This window comes from Aptenodytes patagonicus, chromosome 2 (assembly GCF_965638725.1).
Source record: "Aptenodytes patagonicus chromosome 2, bAptPat1.pri.cur, whole genome shotgun sequence".
Lineage (NCBI taxonomy): Eukaryota > Metazoa > Chordata > Aves > Sphenisciformes > Spheniscidae > Aptenodytes > Aptenodytes patagonicus.
In genome coordinates this window covers 32,429,449-32,452,184 of record NC_134950.1, presented here as the reverse complement: position 1 = coordinate 32,452,184, position 22,736 = coordinate 32,429,449, and the positions used below count along the sequence as shown (strand labels likewise).

Here is a 22,736-nt window from a genome sequence, read left to right as displayed (position 1 = left end):
CTGGTGATCCTGCATGCCCACCAGTGCTTTTACAGGTATCCACCTTTTGATAGATATATACACAGTTCATCATTTACTTTTATGTTGCAGACTCCTTGCTCTTCGAAGTCCTTTTCAGATCTTCATGCTCAGTTTGCATGCAATTCAACACAGTCTGGCTGGTTTTTTTGTTGGAATCATTAGGTGCAGATGCCCATATGCTCGAGGATATCCTTTGTAGTCTGAATAACTCCTAACATTTGTGCTTTCAGCAGATCACTGTTTCTGCTTGCTTATATACGGATACAGATGCCTTATATGACTTTTACAATGTGTTCAAGCAGCCTCCCATGCCAAGTCTGAGTACATCCATTTTCTCCCTCCTGACTTTCTCCTGTTTTCACCTGGTCTGCTGTTATTTGGGTGTGGGAAAGGTACCTCAGTGTCTAAAAAGCCCTAAAAGTTAAGATATGTACACGCTGTAATTCAGACATTTTCTGAAGCTCTTTGAAGTCTTAGTGTCTATTTTCTTTGTATTACAAATGGTAAGTTTGCCTAAATGCAACAGGAGTGTAATTCTTGAGTTTACTGCTCATGCCACCTGTGCAGTATAAGACAAATAAAATATATGACAGAAAAAAAGATCTGATTTATTTTCTTATTAGCTACAGATATTAGCATCACTGTCTCATATCAATTAGCTGCAATAAAAAGATTGAAATACCAGAATATTTCTTCTCAGTTTTAGGAGCATCGCATTTTTTACATAAGCAAAACTAAAAATAAACATACCTCTTGTATAATAAAGAGCAAACATAGTACCAAGTGTCACTCTATACATGCAGTCACCTCTCTGCACCAGGGGTTTGCATGTATAATCCCTCTGAAGCCACAACGGAGTATGAACATGCAAATTCCAAAGTGGTAAGAAATCCACATTTTCACTTATCATGGAAATCTTCTCAACAGCTATTGTTCATGTACACTTTGGCCTGTCAACCTTTGCAACCTTTTGGTTAATAATGAGGTTTGTTTCTGAACCTTCCTAAATACTCTAAAAATACTTAAAATGCCGTATGAACTCCAATCCTCCCAAGCACTTTTTCTTCCCACACAGAAGACTTTGCGTACCAAATCCAAAGAACAAAATCTCTTTTTCTGTAGGAAGGAATATCTGCCTCTCTCTTGGTTAAACTTGTTCCCACCTAAGTCTACATCCACTTCCCAGGTCACATTTTAAAAGAAGAAACTTTCACCCATTTTGCAGCTCACTAAGGCCACTCTATTCACGCATGCAGCTGTTTCTCTTTTGAAGTCTCTAATATTGCAAGTATATTCAAAACTTAAACAGTACCTAAGCTCTAGTGCATACCTTTAATTTGGGGAGTGTAAAGGTTTGGATTTCGTCCTCTCCTAAAATGACACCTTTCCTTCTCCTTCAGGAAAATCAAACAACTTATGCTAAGACTGCTCCTCTTTCACCTCAAAAAACTTTCTCCCTGACCTGGAAACCCACCTGTGGTCTCCAAGGATCACACTAGAGCAATAGTATTTACACTGAGAAGGCAGTACCAGTATATCTAAGATCAGGCTCTTTGTGAATTTTAAAAATCGTTAATAGGAAATAAATTTATATGAAAAATGCTTCAGTCTTTATTTTGCAAACAGAGAGTCAGGGGATAGAAACAAATTGGACATCAACAGTCAAAGGATAACTCTACTGTTGCTGCTCCACTGTCAAAGATTAAAGCTATGCCTGTAATTAATACAAAATTAGCTTGCAAGCCAAGAAGAGAAGGCTAAGGTCACCGATAACAGCTCCACTGCTCCCGCGTGCATAAAAAGCAGCACATTTGGTGGGGTTTGTTTCCAGGAAGAAACTCGCCAGGAGGAGGGAACACACACAGTGGCACACCGTACCGTTGTGGTTTACAACAAAAGGCCTCTCTGTAGGCTTGTGTTGATAAAAGTCTCCTGCCTTAAGTCTAGGATATGATACCGCTTAAGGCCCATTAGTACAACAGCTAAGCTCAGCACCTCGTCTGCTATTCCATGGAGGCACATGGGACACGATGCTAGCTACAAATGGCTCGGAAATGGAGCTAGTAAGAACCAGGCTTTAAAGGACAGGAAATACTTAGAAATAGCAAGACAAGAGGCTTGCACAATAAGCAGTATTTGTCCAACATTTAGAGGCTCAAGTTGCTGCCAAGAATGAGATTTTTCCTTATGTTTCACATACATGGTCAGAACAGAGATGAAATAACTGCTCTTTTGCACACATCCTGCAGGAACAGGAGACAATGACAGATACCGCGTCCCTGCTGAACAATCCAGGGAGCATATAAGAGATGAAGGTGAAAAAGCGGGAGTGAACTGAGGATGCAGACATAAGCTGCCAAGAATATGTTGATATCCTTTTTTCAGAGGAGAATGGAGAATCTTTTTCAAATTTTTAAAGAACAAACTAGAGAACTGTTATTTTAGAACAGGCTCTCTTAAAAAAAGTCTGTCTGCACAGAAGGTGGCACAGAGGTGGTCCTACCACCCATCCAGCACAGCCACTTAAGAGTGTAGTTGGTGCTGTCACAGAATCCTACTTTGTCTAATGCAGCCCAGGACATCACTCGCCTTCTTTGCTGCAAGGGCACATTGCTGTTCATGTTCAACTCGGTGTCCACCAGGACCCCTAGGGCCTTTTCTGCAAAGCTGCTTTCCAGCCAGTCGGCCCCCAGCACATACTGGTGCCTGGGGTTGTTCCCCCACAGAGGCAGGGCTCTGCACTTCCCCTTGTTCCCAGTCTCTCCCACTCACCTGTTCAAATTTTGGATGCGAGATACCTCCTAGCTGCTCTCCATAGCAGGGCCAAAGGTGACATCCCCAGGACACAGCGCTGATCAGATGGGGCCAGCCACAGGTACAGCTGCCCCACCAGAATTCAGACTCTTCTGTCAGCATATAACTGACCTGTGGTCCTCAATCCCACGTTGGCGAGATCCTCCCTACAAGCTCCACTTTACAATCTGCACTGTATCAGCATCCCCTAATTTAAAGTTTGGTACACACCTATTTGCCAGACTATGCTTTTGGAAGTTAACGCTTTCCTGTATCGAACTGCCAGGGCTGAGGGACAAAAATCCACCAGAGCATCATGCAGGAGAGTGAGAAAAAGGCAAGTTTTAAGTTTGCAGCACGTGCCTTCAGCCACAACACCCCTCTACTGCCAAACTGAAACACCAGTTGCAGGAAGAGAAAGCAGCACTGCACTTCTCCCTGCCACCGAAACCTCGCTCTTTAGCATATGACTGACTTAATAGCACTAATTTTTTTTGCAAGAACTTGCTTCAATCTGCATAAAATCAGGCTGATACCGACACACATCACAGATACTGGAGTGTTAATAAAACCAGGTAGCTAGGTGTTTAAAAGGTATAAATCTCTCAGCTCTGGTCATTCACCTACACCAATCTTCACACTTATTTTTTCTGAATTCAGTCTTTCTAAGTGCCAGCTGCTGATGAACTGCAGGGAGCATGATTTTTATTAAATGAACACTAACATTTCAGAGTTACACCTCAGAAAACCCATTACTATCTATTGACAGATAGCTTAAGCACAGAAATTCCTGAGGGTTTTTTTTTCTTTATTCCTCTAGACTCCAGTGAAAGGAAGCCTTTTCTGTTTAAAGCTGTTGCTTTTTTTAAGCATCAATGTAATTAAGTATACAGGCTAATACTTAATATAGAAAGTACTACTGCTCTGTGGAGCAGGGCACACATCATGCCGCATGGAACACAGAAACTGCAAAATCTTGGAAATTCTCCTTCCCAGGGAGTCACAGCACTGCAGCACATACTTTCTGCCTAGTTTTCTTGGTTACTGCATTTCCTGAATAAAACATTATTTACTGCTGATTAAAACTGACAACTCGTGCTAATTTTACCACTGTCCAAGAACTAATATTTCAGTAATTCCCACAGTTGGGAGAAGCAAAGAAGTGACAAAAATCAACCAAGGGTTTCCAGGTTCCCAGACTGTCAACCATGAGGTCCAAACCTCCAGGGCTGTGGCATCCCAGGGTAGCTACAACCACCTCCTTGGGCCACCTCGCTTCTGCACGGAGCTGTGTTCCATGGTGCTGGATGACTCCAGCACTTCCAGGCTCCATGGTCCACAGCTGGGGATGAAACCCCCAGGTTGCCTACCTCCAGAAAACCTCTAAGAGAAGACTCCCGTTGGTCCGTGGTCTGGCACCTGCCCTCCCCTGCCAACATCTCTGCAGGTGCTGGAAACCAGGACATGGCCAGGCAGGTCTGTCAAGGCCACCCCCACGGGAGTTTGGGGGTCCCATCACTTGTTTCACAGACCAGGCTTCCCCTCCCAGGCCAACTACAGGTGTTGATGTGCCTGTCGGGAACCAACCGCACCACGCTATTTGGGCACACTGCCTGAGTGCTGAATAAATGGGAAACACATAAATGCTGAGTTACTGGCTGCCTGCTTTGCCGAGTAAATAATTTAGCTAATTTCCTCATAATAACGACCTCCCATTTTGGGGGGAAATCAATCCTCTGCTTCTGGGCTAGATTGCTTTCTCCAGTACTTCTTTAGGGCTGTTTTTAACTAAACCTGTTGAGGAGGATGATAACGGAAGTCACCTGGAAACCAGCATCTATCAATTCCATCGTAACTGGTCAGACCCCACAGCATAACGCACTCCTGTAACCAGACCCAGACATCACTTCTTTCCCTACCATTTACCCGACTGTTAACACTGATCAATTCCTGGTGAATGTGCTTTTCAGAAATGAGATGGACTTGTTAGGCAAAATTAAAGATGGAGTCACAACTGAATCAGGGCTTCAAGGTTCACTCACACAAATTAAAATACACAATTGATACTGAAATGTAAATCAAGAGTATGAAATTAAATCTTCAAGTTAGGAATGGAAAAAAAAGATTAATTCTTGCTTTCACTTCAGTCAATATAATTGACTGGAACAACAATTTAAAAGATTTGACAGACTATCCACCAAGATACCCTGGAAAACTGAACTGTTGTACCATACTTCTACACAATTAGCATAAAAAACATTTCCCAATGCATTGGCAAATTTCATGTACTAAATTGCCAGGAATATTTTTTTCCAAATTTGGCTACACTGGCAGCATGAGAAGGTGACTGTATGTGTGCATCCCATTTGATTACCAAGGACGCAGTTAAGAAAAGAGATAAAACAAAAAGGAAAGAAAATCATATAAAAAAATCAAACTTCATTAACAGATAGTATTTGAAGGACAGATTCATTATAGGTGGCCTATAGGTAACTGTTTACCTCAGGTCCACACACATAATGTCACGTGCTACTACGCCCTTGAGTGATAAATTAATCCACACAGAAAAGCTCTGTGACAAGTCACATCACAAGAGTCACGAAATGGAGGTCACTGAGCCAGCTAGCAAATGACACATTAAAAAGGGAAAAAAAAGGCAGAAAATGCTCTTTATACTTTCCACTTCACTATGAACGTGACGGATTTATTTCACTAATCCATGGCTGGCAGTGTCGGGGCTACTTGGAGCTGCAGAGGCAGAGAGAAACATCCAATTTTCAAATCCCCTCCAGCTACATAAAGGTAAGAAAGAAGAGCACTTCTGCCACCACTGAGCTGTTACTGCACCGTTGCCTATATTAGGCCAATACCATTTTCTGAAAAGGCTAAATTAGGGGAAGGCACACGTCACAAACGGCTTCCTCCTGTAACTAGGACAGTCAATTAAGATGGTCAAGATAGTGCCAAAACATACCTTTTTACAGCATGCTCATTTGTAGTTTATTTTGCCTGCCCAATTACAACGTTAGATCCTTACATGAAGAGTGTGAGGGGCAGGAACTGCACAAGCGACCTTGCCTATCCGAACATGAGCTTATTCAGACTATTTAAGCATTAGGTGACAATTTACCATTCTGGGGGAAAATCAGTTTCCTTTCTTAGAAAATGTACTAAAAATGAGGCAATACTTGACAGTACCTCAAAGGGTGAGACAGAATACAGATATCTAGTTTGGCCTTTATATATTTTCTTCTTCTTTTTCCTTAGGCAAGCCAATCTATAAAGCCTCTCATCTAATGTGTTAGATGAATAAATGATGAAGCTACAAACAAGAGAGCCCCAACCTTCCATGATGTGTGCTCAATTATTTTGCATTTAACAAGAGTAAAGGAAAATGAAATTAATTTAATCTCTGTAATTGCCAAACTAAATGACACAATCTTGCCTACTATAACAGATCAAGACATTTACCAAATCATTGTAAAAAGTGTAATTTTTACTCTGAATAGTTTTTTGTGATGTATTAGCTTCCATCCCTGGAAAAGTACCTACCAAATGTTGCAGCAGAGGTCATGGACACCATGTTTTTCACCACAATGAGGCTCTGGATCACAGTTACTTTTAAGCTAAGCTCTATGACAGCATTTCAGAAGAAAGTGAAATTATATTTCAGAATGTGCTTGGTGAATATCCCTTACTAAAGTAAGTGTGGAACCACAGGTTTTCTTATAGTTTGCAGACTCTAACAGTCTGAATGTCAGTCTATGCACCCTACAAGAAGGAAAAGCAGCTATTATTTATTAAAGGAAGAAACCTCTGCAGGCAGTGCGATTTGTTAGGATATCACCCTCAACACCATCAGTAACAAATTCTTTAGCAATTTCTTCAGCAATTTCTTCCTGCATCTCCTTTACACTCCAGTCTCCTAAACCAACGTCCCTGGGTGGCAGCCTGAGTGGCAGCAGGTAAGAGAGCGTGGTGTAGGCACCAGTCCTCCTCTGCACCCCTCACCCCCAAATCTGCGCCTCTCTTCCACTGCTCTTCCTAACTCCTGCTCCCATTGCACATCTGACCTCCTCATTAACTCTTCCCCACCATGGCACAATCCCTAGAAGAGGACTTCAGGTCATGTTTCTCTGTGTACCTCTTCCACTCTGAAATCATCTTGCTTGGACATGAGTAACAACTCACTACCAGCAGGACCCCAGGTAAGGTTTCTCTCCAGCCTGTACTGTACAAGTGGCACTAACCCCTTCATACATCTCTGGAAATAGCCTGCCTGAGGCAACTTAAGATTTTCCTTTGCCATTTTTTGTGGCCACACTCCAATGGTGGCTCACAGCCATGTGGCAACAAGCATATCCAGGTCTTTCTCTCCTTCAGTCACTCCCAACGACGAGTCTCTAATCCCTTTGGCTTCAGCTGCAGAATTCCCATTGATTGATAATGGATTTTCCACTGATGTAGAATCAGGCACCTCGACTACACCACTACGAATTAACAGAAGAGAGGTCTGTTAATCCTTTATAAGCAAGCTTAATCTTTTGGTTTCTAGAAGAAGGAGCAAAGGCCCCCTTTTCTCCAATATCAGGCAGAATGTGACTATTATTTCAGAGAATTTTTCTCATTTTATTTGATTGAAACCAGTATTTTTTTGGAAGACACAAATCCAGACAACACCACAGATGCACACTTCTGCCAGGTAAAAAAGGAAGAGTTTGAGCTGAAAGCTGGGATCAGTGCTCTAGGACTTACATTTATGCCATAGAAAGTGCCGTCATCAGGAAACAGCAGACTGACAGAGCCTTTATAGCATTCACCTTTCAATTAAACAAGAGTAACATCTGAAACCTCACATTAAAATAGCTGTAAGATTTGTTAGGGTTCTCTCTCAATGATCTGATTTGAACATTTCCTGTACATTAGCAATAGTTAGGGCTATTAAACTGCAAGCAAGTATTAGCAACTTTAAAGACTCTTACAGAACTTGGCTAATAACTCTAAAGCAATCAAGTCATCAGAAAGATGAACTGATCTTACATTAAGACACTTTTTCCATTAAAATGAGATTTTGTTAGATCAACTCAAATACACTTTGTTAAGTCAGTGGGCAGTAGAACGGCTCTTCTTTTTTGCAGGAAAGGAAATTCATCACTACACTTCAATGTCTGGTAAACAGGAGCTCAATCACGCAAATCCTTCCTCAACTGAGAAACCACTGATCACAAAGACTTCTCCCATTGCAGTCAACAGTTTGAGCAAGGATACTTAACCGCAGTAAAATCCTGAAAGATCAAGCCCAAATATCACAGTTGTAATTGGCACTGCACATCAAATGGCCCTTAAATTGATGTCCTATCCTGCCGTGCACTAGATGCAAAATTTTAATTGAATTAGTAATTCATCATAGGCACTGCTTCTATGATAAGATGAAAAGAAGTCTTAAGTATAGCAGCTAAGTGGTTCCTCTAAAGCACTGCAATGCCACATATCTCCGTAGGACAATAAAATGTTTATCTTTTGTCATGCATTTCATTGTCACTGTTTAGTTGGGTGACCTTTTGAAAGGAGCAGTGGAGGCTGACGTACACCTTCATTAAAGCAGCGCCTCCTTCTTCCCCCTCGCCTGTGAGAACAACGAGCACGGGAGGGAAGAGGTGAGCGATCCACAGAGTAACAAAGAGATTTTGTTTCAGAGGGTTTTTAATACGTTTCACTTCTGTACACATGGCACAACACAACCAGACACTAGCTAAATTGGATGTCTGAGTATTCAACGCGTCAAATAGTGATTTGAATCTGGACTTTAGTAAATCACTGTTGTGTTTTTTAAAGTACAACAGTCTGCTAGATCTAAAGCTCTTTCACAAAATTCCTCCAACACTCACAGAAATAATTCTTTATAGTATTTCCCACTCATCGAGATCTCAGCAAAGAAAAAGCTCATACTGAAGAATTTCTGTAATTATGCTGACATACTTGTCTAAATAGTCTAATATTCAAACTCTTATAAGCATATCACCCAGCTTTGAATGGAATTTTATTCCACAATGGAATGAAATGGACCTGAACTTTTCCTATTAAGAGAAGATAAGACCAAGTTATGGTCTTTTTCTCCAAAACAGGGTTTATCCTTTTCAAAACAAAGCACTTGTCTTTAAAGTAAATTGTTTTATAACTGTGCTTTTTAAAGAGAAGATCCAAAGACTCTTTCTGTGATAGGGAAAATACAAACATTACACATTGGTCTTCTTCATGAAGCAAGGACAGTGAAACCAAACAGTTGTATTTGCTAGGCACGCTTTCCACAAGAAGTCATTAATCTATTTACAAATGCTGCCATTGAAAACAGTCATCCTGCAAGTCTCGAAATGAAACCAAATCCACTGTCACGCAGTGAACGTCCAGATCTGCACAACTGTTCTTTGAGCTCCTCTTTCCCACAGCTTCCAACCAACAAGATGCTGCCAAAGTCAACACCACCGCTGCAGTCATACTTCAATGACTGTGTCTACAGCAGCTGTCACAATGGCCCTGAGGCCACCTTTAACACCAAATTCAAGTACTCTGTGAACCCAGGAACCAGGCTGGGGCACCACCACGACGTGTTCTGCAGAGCAAGCCTCCTAGGCACGTTAGCGTCCGGCCGAGCGCTGGCATGCCATGCGCAGGCTGCCCCTGAGGCGGGCTGCCAGCCGTCCTGCGCTTGGAGACGTGCTCTTGGTGCAGCCTGGGCTCAGCAATGGGGTGCTGAGCCAGGCCGCGGCTGAAGGGGAGCAGACAGCAGCCAATGCAGGTTCCCCTGCCTCTTGACGCCTCATCAGCAAGTTGCCTTCCAAAGGGATGAGTTCAGGGAGAAGCTCATCAAATAAAGTGTTTTAAACCACACATGGAACAAGCACTTTCTGCCTTTTTTGCACAACAACTGCAGGAGAAGAGCTGTTTAGTTCAGCACTCACCCCAGCACCTCCACAACTCCGGGAGCAAGCTCTACTCCCATCCTAGCCTGGCTAGACTAAACTGCTCCAGTACCAAAAAAAAGAAGCCACTTAGAAATACATTTTAGATTTGTTTGCATTACTTTGGAGGGTTTGTTATGTATTTGGATGAAAGGAGCCCATTAAGTACATCTATATTTACTTCATTACAGTGTGGCTCTTGAAGTTAGATGAAAAGATTTACTCTGGCCAAGTTTGTTTATTCATCAACATCAGCTAAGATATGTTTTCAAAGGCTCATCCTCATTGCATTTACATGAAAGCACACAGATTTTTTTTCAAGGGTTGTACCACATTCTGAGAGCTGGAAAAGGACAAAAGAAACTTTTGTGAGAATTAAGAAATCAAGGATCAGAACAGGAACATTTCCTACCATTTCCAGTTATTTATGGGGGGGAAAAAACCCCACCTCTTCCCACCTGGAGTCAGTCTTTCTCACCCTGCAGATGTATCAACAGCCACAAACTTTAAGTGGATGATCAATCACCATTCCCCTAGCCTAGATTACGGCAACTGGCACACTGCTTACCCAGGAACACCAGAAGTTAACCCCACCTGAAGCACACGAGTTTAAGCAAATGTAGTGTCCCAAGTTTCTAATTTTTTTATCTGCACTTTGACAAGAACAGTTGAATTTTTTTCACAGTGTACTGAAGAAGAGCTCTTCATAACTGCTAGCAAAGCATTATGTAGAAATACAAGCCCACCACCAACCAACCCCAGCTGTACAAATCCTAGTTATCTCCGACAGGAACCCAAACGTGACTTGGTACTTGCATGCCTTTAATATCAAAATTTTATCCCCACGTTATGTAAATATTTAAATCACATTTATGGACAGTATCCTTCCTCGTGAGTTTACACTTTCCCACGGAAGATTTCCAGAGTGATTAACAATGCTGATCTTTATCCTTCACACTGACTATTCATTCATCCTTTCTAAAACGAATACTGCTTACATACGACCCAAGAGGGCTGTAACAAGGCAGTATTTATCTGCCCTAATAATCTACCGCTGCTGCTTTAATTAAAACTTGGTTATATCACATCCACGAAGCGAAGGAATGCCTCCCATCACTCATCATCTTCACCTGACAGCTGTGCTTGGTGTACCTTTGCCGGAGCAACCTTTGAAGGTCCCACCACCCACAGCTTGCCTTCCCCAGCCCAGGTAACTGCAGGCACAGCGTTGTAAAAAACACTTCACCACAGAAGAAAAGCAGAGCAAAACTGCGGAGGGGTTTGCAGCTTGGGGCCTTGAGTGAGTCACCGAACACCTGCGGGTTGGTATTTACCCCGGTTCATGAGCAGGACAGTGCTGCCTGCGAGGCACACGGGGTTTTCGCGAGGTGAGGGGCCGGGGAGAAGGCGACATGGATGCGGCACACGTGCCTGTGAGAGACCTACGGAGAAGCCGCGGCACGGCAATTCAGAGCGTGAAGGATACCAGGATAGAGATGGAAGGGCATCTCAACTCCCTTCCATAAATTTGCAGCTGAATCTCCAGGCTTCAGCTTCCTCATCTGCGTAGCAAGATTTTACAGGGCCTCCAAGAGCCTGCATGAATGCACAGTGATTTCAAAATCTAGAGTTTATTACTAGCAGTATTACACAAATCAGTGCGCACTGCTTGCCCTTTCCATGTTTTAATCAATGTAAGCAGCATAAGCAGTATCTGATCATACGAACATTTAGAAACACACCATTTTCCCAAGGAAGAAGCCATCCTGAACTTCTTCGCTCACCAGAGCAGAAGTTTTTTGGCCTTGTTAGACACAGTGTTAAGACCTGCAACTGATAGCATCCTTGGGATGCAGGGATGGGCAGTGAGCAGCCAGGGTAGCCTGCCTGCAAGCTACAGGCTGTACAACCAGGGCCTCATCCAGCACAGTCTTCCCTGCCGGCTCCACGCGGGGCCTGGGCCAGCAGTTGCCATTCATTCAGCAGACACTCAAACTTGTGAGGGGGCTCTCTCAGTCCTAGCTTGGCAACCCGCAGGTGGGTGTGAGTCTCAGCATGCTGTGCCCCTTCACGCCGCCTGGGCTCCCTCCCAGCCACAGCATGGCCACCAGGCTGCAACATGCCTGTGCTCCCACCGCCACTCTGGGGCTGAGTTACCCTTGCACCTAGCGCCCGAAATCTGCTCCGTTCTCAACACCTGGAAGCAGAGGCATCACTATAGGAGCCTGGGTAATGTTATTTGAATGATTTATTGTTTCAATTAAGTGTTAAACAATGTTTTCAAGCCTTCTTGGTCTATTAATCTTATTCTTACATTATATTTTGCAGTTACAAATGATACAGTGTTGGAACTACTTTGAAAAAGCCCCTCCATTCTCCACCCCCATCCTTACTGGAAGGAAAAAGACCGTGTCCTGTTCCAGCCATTGCACTCTACAGCACTTTACCATCAACATCAATGAGCTGATAAACAGATTTAACCCCTGTGTGTCAATGAAGCCCACACCGCCCCAGGAAAGAGTGAGTGTTCCTTAACTAAATGCCACTGCACAGCCAGTAAGGAAAACTCAATTGCATTTCTTGTGGATTCCTCAGAAAAGTGCTTCTTAAAATATAAATTAGCTCTAGATTATTGAGCATTTCTTATTTAGGACTTGAAAACCAGTTGCCACTTTCTGATCAATATTACTTTAATAGTAGGATAAATTTAGAGCTTAAGTTATCTAGTAGCAGTCATTTGTACACAATACATGATCTAAAGCCACATTCACATTCAAGTGCCTGGCAATGAGGCTTATGAGGAGCACTGTGCCTTAAAATGCAATGGATTACCTGTTTCTTTTCCTCATTAAATGACATTTCATAAAAGGAACTGAACAAAAGATAGGTGAGCTTGCTGAGTGTCATATCCCACAACCTTTACTCAAATGAGCAACGTGTTGCCTTCAGACAAGCTTCTCATTCGAAAGTTGCAGATCCCCATTGCTGACCTGAATATTGATTTTATGTTAATAAAATCCTGTGTTGAAAAACTGGTTAAAGATAAAATTGCTCTTGTATTTCAGGCCTGCAAGATGTTGCGGCATACTGTACTCAATTTTTTTTCAGTGAGGGCTAAAGACACTCACCCCTTGCAGGAGGTGCTCCACAGGCTGCAGAATTTGGCCCTTGTTAAATAAGCTAACACCTGAATCAATCACTTTTCCAGTAAGGGAAGGGAAGCTATATTGAAGCTGCACACCTCAGGGCAAAATTTTTAAAGATGTAAAATAAGAAACCCTGGAATTTGAAATTTCTACTTCTGTATTATCTAAGAGAAACAAATACAACAACAAAGTACTTCCATTTACCTACCGGGTATCTTTAGCAGTGCTTGCTTCTGCAAATTCTCTTAACAGAGACTGCTCCGATCGTCATTTAACTGCAACACGGACAGACTTCAAGAGGACTAAGGAGGATTTGCTTCTGGTTTCACACAGCGCACTTATTTTTTTGAAGTTTAATTTAATAAAACAAGAACTCTGGATAAAAGTTAATCGAGCACGGCTGCTAGGAAGGGGAAAAGTCTTTTCTACCAAAATTTTATCTTCGCTCATTCTCTCTCTCTCTCTGCATTTGTTGCTTAGTGGCTCAGTATTATTTCAAAGGCCATTCCTTTTACAAATGTAATCAACTCAAGTATTCAGCACCACAGATGATATATTACTCTCCTTAAAACCAAATCTCTGAGGGACAGATTAGAAAGAAAGGTTAAAGAGCTCTATCATTCAAAGCATTATAGTTCAGACACCTATAAATCACTATGTTTGTTTATTTAGATAATTGGGTCCATTAGCGTATGTAACGTTCAAGCTACACCACTTTCTGGTATGACCGTTTGCCAGTTTTTTTCTTTCCCCTCTTAGAAGCACTAAGAGAAATAAATGCTCCAAGCAGCACACACGGCAAGCGATGCGTTAGGACTAATTTGTGCGTGCAGCTCTCTTCGAAAGGCTTTGAAAAGCAGCCCCTGCTCTCCCCTGGTGCTCCCTTCCTCTGAAAGAGTTTCCAAGACCAAGAGCAGATGCCACTGCGAAACAAACTGGAGTCTGTCACCATGTAATAGGATTTGAATGAAAATATAGTTAAGGGGCTGACTCGCAGCGGTCCGAGCCGGGAGGCGCGCAGAGCCCCGCCGCCGTGGGATGCCGGCGCGCTGCGCCCGGGAAGACGCACAATAACCCCAGCCGGGGGCCGGATCCTGCCCGCCTCGGACCGTACCCTGCACCTGTGACCGCTCCCGGCCAAATTATCCCCCAAATAACCAAAGGCCGCCGCGCCCGCAGCACGGACCGCGGCCGGACAGGGGCAGCCCTGCGGTGCGCGCCGCCCCGAGCCCCGCAGCCCTGCGGCGGCCCCGCCGCCAGCCTCCCGCAGCCGCGCTGCGACCCGCGCCCGCAGCGACAGCACACCCCACCCCCCACCCCCCAAAACACGGACACGCCAACTTCGCGCACCGTCCCCAACTCACCGGGAGCCGCCGGCCCCGCGGAGAGGCGCGCCCGGGGCTGCCGCCTCCCGCGGAGCGCTGCCCGCGGAGCGCAGCCCGCAGGGGCCGGGCAGCGGCGAGGGGAGGGGAGGGAGGAGCCGCAGCAAGTTGCGGCGCGTCTCTCTCCCCTCCCTCCTTCTCCTCCCTCCCTCCCTCCCCCCCCTCCTTCCCCCGGCAGGAGGGTCGGGGGGAGGCGGCGGAGAGGGACGGAGCGCGGCCGCGGAGCGCGGCGCGGGCGGGCGCGCGGCACTGCGCATGTCCCCGCGCCCGGCGCCGAGAGGCGACCCATGCGGCGGCGGCGGCGGCGCCACGGGCGGGCAGCGCGGGCCCGCCGCCCCCTGCGCGCCCCCCCGCGCACCGCAGCGCGCCTTTGCGGAGGCTGCGCGGGGCCACGGCGGCCGCCGCATCCCCTTGCTCCGCGGAGGCACGCCGGCCGGCGCCGGGCTGCCCGCCTTGCAGCGCTGCCGGCGGCCCCGGGGGGATCTCGGCCGCCCCCGAGCAGCGGGGAGCGCAGGCGGCCCGCCGGCAGCTGGCGGAGGGCTGGGGCCGGCGGCCGGGACCGCAGCGGCCTGCTGGAGCCGCCGCCCCCGGCTGCTGCACATGGGCTGGTCGGCTGGAGAGTGCTCCGGTAGCCAGCCTGGAAAAGGAGGAAAAAAGGAAGAATCCAGGCGTCCTATTTTTTATTTCCCCCGTTAAGGGAGCATGAACTAATGAAGACGGGTATTACGACAAAAGGGACCTCCGCATAGTTACTGGTGGCTTCTTAATGTTGTACCAAGGTCTTTTAAGTGAAAGAAAGAACCGTATTTTACATGATGTAGGAAAGTGCAAGGACTTTGAGTGAAAAGCGCTGTAAGAGCAAAGGCAGGAAAGGCTGCAAAGGCAAAATGCCTAACTTAGATCTCAGGGGATTTTTTAGGGAAATTGCACAATTACCATAAGTTTCCACCCAGATGTAAGGACTGACCTAACACCCAATGAGTTTCTTACTTCCTGAGAACAAGTTTAAACCCCGTATTCCATTCTGCAGTAACACAGATGTCACATACGTGGCTGGCTCAAGGTTTGAGCCTGAATCTGCATTAGATGCTTACCAAGAAAGGATTTACCTATGCAGGGAAGCATTGGGGTTTTTGTTTGTTTGTTTAATAATCCAAATACGGCAATACCATTGGCATTTTCATCTTCACCTAACCTTTGGCAAGATTATAGCTCAATTTATTATCTCCGTGCACATCCATCCAATGAATCCTCAGAGCTGATCCTTTCTTCACATCATCTTTCAGTATTGCCAGCTGTTGGGTTCCTCTGTTGATTTATTTGCCCTTTTTTTTTTTTTCTGAGCCTTCTTTAAGCTCTCTGTCCAACAACTTCTGTCCTCACTAGGCAACATAGTCCATGTCTAGCAGAGTCCAGCCCATCTCAGTTTGTCCACATGGCCCCTGCAACAAAATGCGTATTATTTTACCATGTAGCCTGCCAGCTCTTGTAATATCCAGCTGATTGTTGTCATTTTACCAACCTGGTGTTGCTTTTCTTCTCTGTTCCTAACATGCCACTATACTGGTACATTGTAGCTGACCTAATGATGTTTTTCTCAGACTTTGTTCTCTGGTTTCCTTTGCCCATCCTTCTTGCAGAAAGTTCCCATCAAATCCCTCCATTAGTAACAAGCAGGCTTTGAGAAATCCTGAACATCTGCATCCACATCCCATGTGGTGACTCTGCAATGAACCCAACTATCTGAATGACTTAAATTCCCCTCCAATTGTGTTGATTTCTTGTCATTGTAGTCAATGAAGATTTGCACATGTGGAGCACTTTTGTTCTACCTCTGTCCTCCCTCATTCTAGACCAGTGGTTCCCCAGCTCTGCTCAAGGATCGTAGATGTCCTATAAAGCCCTGGTAGGCCATTGTAGCCGTTTGGTGCCTCCATAGTGTTTTCAGTTTAAAGTACGAAATCACATTCGGATTTGTAGGAAATTTTGGAGAGTGACAGTAGCGTGTAGGCCCAAAAGCACTGGGAACCAATGTTCTAGCAGCTACTCCCCTTCAGCTGCATCTTTTGGCACAGTTTGATGTCATCAGCAAAATGCCATTTTCCTCGAGTCTTCACAAGGGATGCACAAAGCATGCCAGCACACTGAAACCCATAGGAACTTTCCATCTCTTTAAACCTACTGTAGACATTCCCGGTCCTCCAGATACTTGGTTTGCTTGGATTTAATTAGTTGAAAAATCTTCCAAAAAACATAAGCTAAATCAAAACCAGGTACTTGCTTTTAAACAAGAGTCACTACATGTCTTATAAAAAGGGTATTACCACAACAATTTATATTCTTATCTTGACCTATACTCCTGTTCAAATGTAAACAAAGCCGAAGACAGCTCCAAAGGAGAGGGGCGGCTCTTCTTTGCCTCTCCCTTTCTTGTCTCCCACCTCCTCTCTCCCCTTTGCCCTCCAGCTCCAAATACCATTTGGTTTAATTTATCTTCCTCTGTATTTAGGAAGAAAACAATTATTATATGTTTCTCTTTTAAATCTGGGGAAGTGGGGTTTGCTCATTAACTAACCTTTATTTGCAGCCCTATTCAGCACACAGGCAAAGATCAGGGAGGAAAGGGGAGATGCAGAGGATGAAGGAAAGGAGGCAGCCTGTGATCTCTTGACAAAAGGGAAAGATCAGCCATGGAGTCAAAACGGAGGCGTAGGTGGGGGGCGTAAAGGCAATGGATAGCTGGCAGAGGTGGAGGGAAAGGAACTGGGTAGGCAAGAGGCAAAGATGAAGTCCTTCAAAAAGGCTAGCAAAAATCAAGCACTCTTAGACATGATTAATTCTGCACTCCACAAGAGTGAAACTATTCCCTGCTGTCATTTCTGTGACAGGCGCTCCCAAAGGCCCCCGTCGCTGCTAGAGCTCCATTATCTGAGGCATTGCGCTGATACATAAATGACGTGGTCCCTGCCACAAGGGTCTTACAGTTTAGCATGAGCCAAAATGCAACAAAGGAATGTAAAAAGTAGCATAAGGGACCAGGACAGGAAGGACAGCTGAAACCTTGCAAGCCTATGTTACGCAACTTCGTGGTTATATGTAAATAATGTAAGAATAATGTACATACATAGTAGAGACCCACCCTCCATCTCAGGCACTTCCATTGCTTTTTTTTCCCATTCAAGAACCAGGTAAAATCAAGCACCCAATTTAACCTTTTGCCCAAACGGCTGTTGTTGGTAGTAGTTAGGGCAGCAGCCTAACACAGTGATAACTGAAGCAAAAGGCGTACGAGCTGCTGGAGGTCACAGCCCTTGACTTGTCACGTTTTGGGAGAGCAGCAGCAAGGTGTAGCTGGACACGTGCAACCTTCGCTCTGGCCCGGGCTGGAATAGCCCATCTCTGTCCCTTGTTCAGCCCCTGCGCTGCCCCGCATCGTACCGGCGCAAGTCTTTGTGAGTGAACGGGATACAGAAGTTGTTTTTCAGCTGGATCAGTTCCCAGCCCAGCTCCCGGTGAAGGCATACAAATACGCTGGCCGCCCGGCCGGCCAGTGTGGGAAGGAGCAGCGGGGTCAGGCAGAGGGGCAGCAGGGCTCATACAAGCTGCTGGAGACGTTACGCTCCAGGTACACAGTATTGGCCTCAGCTGCGCTTGTGCAAAGCAGGTGGTTTTACTAAACTGCATTTTCAGATGTCTAAAATGGGTTTAGGTGCTCAAATTTAGACACCTTAGGTTTCAGTTTCGTCGGATGGTGTGCACTAAGCCAACAGTTCACCTCCACCAAAACGAGGAGGCCCTGTTCCCAGCCATGCAATCCCATCGTTTCTCTTTTATCAGCTCTGCTACCTGTGAATGGATGAAGCCCTTCACTAACCAAGCAGAAATATGACCCAGAAAGAAAGGGCTGCCTGGTTTTCTGCTGGGTCAGTGAGTTGAATCAGCTCACAGGCAAACCAAATAAGCTCCAGAGGCACCACAAGTGAGGAGGCAGGGTCTTTAGCTGGAAAGAAGACTGGGTTAGAGGAGAAAGAAAAGGAGGAGAAGGAACAAGACTTCCCCCTTATGGCAAGAGCAAGCCATTGGATATGCTTAGGTGCTCATAGATGCAGCTTTAGAGGTCAATTTACACATGTTAACCCAGGAATGCACAAACTCTGCGGGAGCAGGCAGCTCTGCAGTTTGCTGCAATCCCTAAATTCATGCCTATTTTATATAATAATAGCGTGGTCCTAGTTCCACATCTCTTATTCATGTAGAAATACTCATTAAAGAAGTTTTAGTAAGTAATTGGGGAAAAATCTGAGTTAGCCTGCAGGGTTCTGCAGTGTGGGGAAACTGAAGTATCTTTGGAAGATATGTTGAGGTATATCCCCTAATTATCATTTGTGTGTAGTATAAGCAAACCCATTATAAAGAGAATGCAACCTTAAACTACACAAGTGTGAATTTCCCATGGGTGACTAATGCAGAGAAGTACCTGGGTTTAAACGAGCCCTTCCAGTGTCCCTCACCCATTCCACTTCGTGTGATTTTATGTGCCCTATCTGCCAATAAGGGCAAATAAGACAGGGAAGAGGCTCATCCTTGCTCAGCTCCCTCTCCCTGCACACTGAAAAAAAAATTTGAATAGGCTGACGTGTGTTTCTTTATTCATGCCAGCCTGCATCACTCCTAGCCTCTCATCCATCTAGTGTGGGCTTTGTCCTCACTCAACAGAGCGTATTATGGAATTGCCCGGAGCTGCCCACAAAGATAACAATTACCCCTCTATCGGTACATTGTTGGCCTCATTTTCAAAGGGTCTGAGCAGTCCTACTTCTTTAAGGAGCAAAAGGACCTGAGGGTACCATCACCTCTGGAAATCAAGCCATTAGGGATAGGAAGGGGACTTTAAAGGAGGCGTGGGGGCTGGGAGGAAAGCATTGCTTCTGTTCAAGGAGCACATCAGTAAGGAGCTGCCACCGGCAAGGGGACAGATTAAATAATCTAACAGAACTTTCTTACTGGCCAAAAAAATCCTGTAAAAGCCTGGATGGCTACATGCCGCATCTCTGAAATCAATGACAAATCGCATTATGGTTGAGGCGCGTAAAATAGTTCTGTCAAAGAAATGGCTCCTAGCGTGGCCGATTTATCTGAGACGGTCGTTCTGCCTCCTGGTTAATGCTGAGGCCTTGTGGGCAAGTAAGCTATCTTCTGACAAAAGCGTTGGGCCTAGGTTTTCTCCAAAAGAGAGAAGTTTATTAAATGGGCAAAGTCATTCCTTGTGACGCCACCATCGGGGAAGCCCACTTCCATGCTTCTCGTCAAGGAGGAAGGAGAGAAGACTAAAGGAGCTGCTGTATCTGCCGAGCAGCGCCTGGACCCACGATCAGACTTCGCAAATGAGCGGTCTTCCCCACCACGGGGTGGGCTCCAGGAGTCCAGCTGTGGCTTCTGACTCACTTTGCCAGCCTTGGAGTGCCTTGACTGGGCTGCGATTAGTCTTCAGCTGCACAGCTACAGGGGAGGAGAGCGAGGTCAGCGGTGCATCTGCCCAGCACTTTTCTACACACAGCTTTCCACCCAGGAATCCTGTTGTCACGAGACATTAGATTTTTTAGGCTCATCAATTCTGGTGACACAATCCAGCAATTTATTTTTAGAGGAAGGGAGCAGGTGTCCATGGCAGCATTTTAGCTGACAGTGCTTCAGTACTGCTATTCAGGAGCACTTGGTTGTTCTTTGTATCTTGACTCGTTACTGGAAAAGATGGTTATTTTTACTACTTTACTTGTTTTTATCTTTAGGAATGGCCTGAATGACGCAAAGGAAAACACTTGCACCCTTAAACTGACTTTCATCCATCAGACTTTCAGCATGCTGATAGGAAACTGGAGAAGTGGTACTAATGATTCATCTGCAGCATTGATTGTAGATGATGGTTGGGAAGGAGAACGAAAATAATAAATTAAAAGTAATGACCGTAACTGATTGAGAAAATATTTTGGTTCAGGAAATCACATCAAAATCAGTTTTTTTCACAAGTATTAGAAATCTACGTATGAATTATTCAGTCAGAAAATTGGTTGCTAGTATTAAAAATAATGACTGTCTACATTCACAGTTACAAACTATTTTCATTAATTATATTTTTTTTCTGCATAACTGCCTTGAATAAAATCTTTAAGACCGCTGTGATATAATCCTCCATCAATATTTTTTAAACTGCCATTCAAGAACATGTAGGATCATAGCGTTCATTTTCTAGGAGAAACAATATCGTAAGTGAGTTTGACCAAAACCCATCTGAACGTAATTACTAGGATGGCAGACTGGCTTCTAGTGACAGTCACAAGCATCATGCAAATTACTTAGTCTATCTGAGCTCCTGCTCTTTATATTAAAAATGTGATAACTACGCAATTTCAGTTTGCTGCAGCAAAGTTCAGGACATATTACTGGCTTTGGTGAATAAAGGACCAATTTCCCATTGCTAAATGTGAGCAGAGGTGCTGCTGCATCATGTCTAGAGAAGCTGAAGTGATTCTTAAAAACACACCAAAAAAAATGATCAAGAAATCCAAGCCATTACCACAGAGGAGCCCATTACGAATGTCTAGCCCGACCAAAGAGCAAGCGTTTGAGAGCAAATCAAAACCTGCCTGAGGAACTGAGTAAAAAAGATTTTCCAAATTCACTAATGCTTATTTCAATTAATAGCCCACCTGCCAAGTGTAACGAACCTGAACATATTGTGGCCATTAATGTTCAAAAGTAGCTTTTTGCAAAAAAAAAGAAAGACAAATTATTGAAAGGAAGATCAGTACCATTGCCACTCTGTCATATGCTGAGGTAAAAGGTTGATTCTTGCGAAGGCTAGAAAAATTTCTTTGCCTTTAGGCTAAGAATGATTAATTATTACTCACAAAGACACCAGAAAAATACAGAGAGTGGGAAGGAGAAGGGCTGAAGTCATAGTCCAGAGCAACAGCTGTGGTGGTGCAGGAGGTGAATTACATTTCTCAAGGTGAAAATTATACTGCTCTGAGTTCAGAAATTAGTGGATGAGGCACCGCAGCCCATTCCCACCCCAAATGGGAAAGTACAGGGTCTGTCTCCCTGGTTCATGGTCTGGGCGAGGAAGGGCTCAGGTCCTGGGGGGTGGAAGGAGTCCAGGCGAATGCTCAATTTGAATGACAAATGCTTCACCAATGTAAGACTTCTTTTCACAGCTGACTGCATTTAAGAAGAGGTTTGAAGGATTACAGCCTAAAGCGGTTGACCTTTCCCACCTCCCCTGCCAGGAAACTGGCGGTCAAATTAAAGGTTCGGAGTTACATGGTACGCTAAATGCCGTGCGTGGGATCAGGCTTGTGGCTGTCCGCCTTACAAGAAGCGCCATCACAAGGGCTACAGGTGGGGGGAATGACCACGGGGGCATCAGCTTGTCCGAAAGCAGCAGCAGCCCAGGGGAGGTGAGCTGAGCCAGTCCTGGTGCACAGCTGTGAGACCAAGGGGTTCAGCTCCCGTACAGTCTTTTACCTTTTACTTCTGTAATAGTTTTTCTTTCAGGCTTCTCTGGATGGCTTTGAGTTGTCAGGCAATCAGAAGAGAAGCCTGGAAGACCTGAAAGAAATGAATAAATATATTTTGAACCTCAAGAATTATTTTTATGGCTACGTATATCTCCCCTCTCTGTTGGTATCCTACAAATAAGAAAAAAGGATTTTAAAAATAACCTTGAAGTTCAGTTTTAATATAGGCATCATAATTAATTAAAACTGCAGAAATTAATTTTGAGCTAAATGCATACTTCAGGTGCCCCAAGACAGGGTTGTATTTAAAATGAGAAGCAAACAAAAGTCATTACATAGAGAAAAATTACAGATAGAATAAAATTTAAACAAGTCATTACTTAAAATGCAAAAATGTAATATATGTGCTTTAAAATAAGTTAGATGAAAGATTTTTCCACTTTCTTTTCCCACCTTTTCAAATCTTGTGGAAGGAAACATGCCCCAGGCAAACTCAGGAACTATTTCCTTTTTGATAAAAAGGCCTTTCTGTTTCAAAGGCTATCTGCTCAGTTATATAGCTAAATCTATTTCAAATTCAGGGAGAGTAAAGCTTTTGATTTAGTACAGTGTTAATGTTAGGAAAGACATTTAATCCTCAATTTTCTGAATTCTCTTTAAACTACTGGCAGATACTGCCCTATATCACTATGTAACATTCACTCTCCAAAAAGTCTGCTAGTTTCTTTTTTTCTTTTTTTTTTGTAACAAGGCAAGTATAAAAGAAAATAAGCCAAATTAATACCTTGGTTGGAAGCATTAGCTCACTTCCAAGGGACCTGTTAGAGGGGGGTCAGTTGTCCTGTGTTGGCTGGAACAATCCTGGGATGCAAACCCTTTTTTGACATCCTCAGACACTGTTTTCTTCCAGGTCATACA

General features: G+C 44.5%; 1 protein-coding gene across 1 annotated transcript in view; it reads right to left on the bottom strand.

Moving 5' to 3' along the window:
* PAG1 (phosphoprotein membrane anchor with glycosphingolipid microdomains 1) overlaps positions 1-14,327 on the bottom strand; it is a 116,766-nt gene extending 102,439 nt beyond the window's left edge. Inside the window, exon 1 of the mRNA XM_076329496.1 lies at positions 14,284-14,327. The gene's annotated coding sequence lies outside the window, so the exon portion shown is untranslated. The remainder of the gene's footprint in view (positions 1-14,283) is intronic.
* Between the last annotated feature and the right edge of the window lie 8,409 nt (positions 14,328-22,736).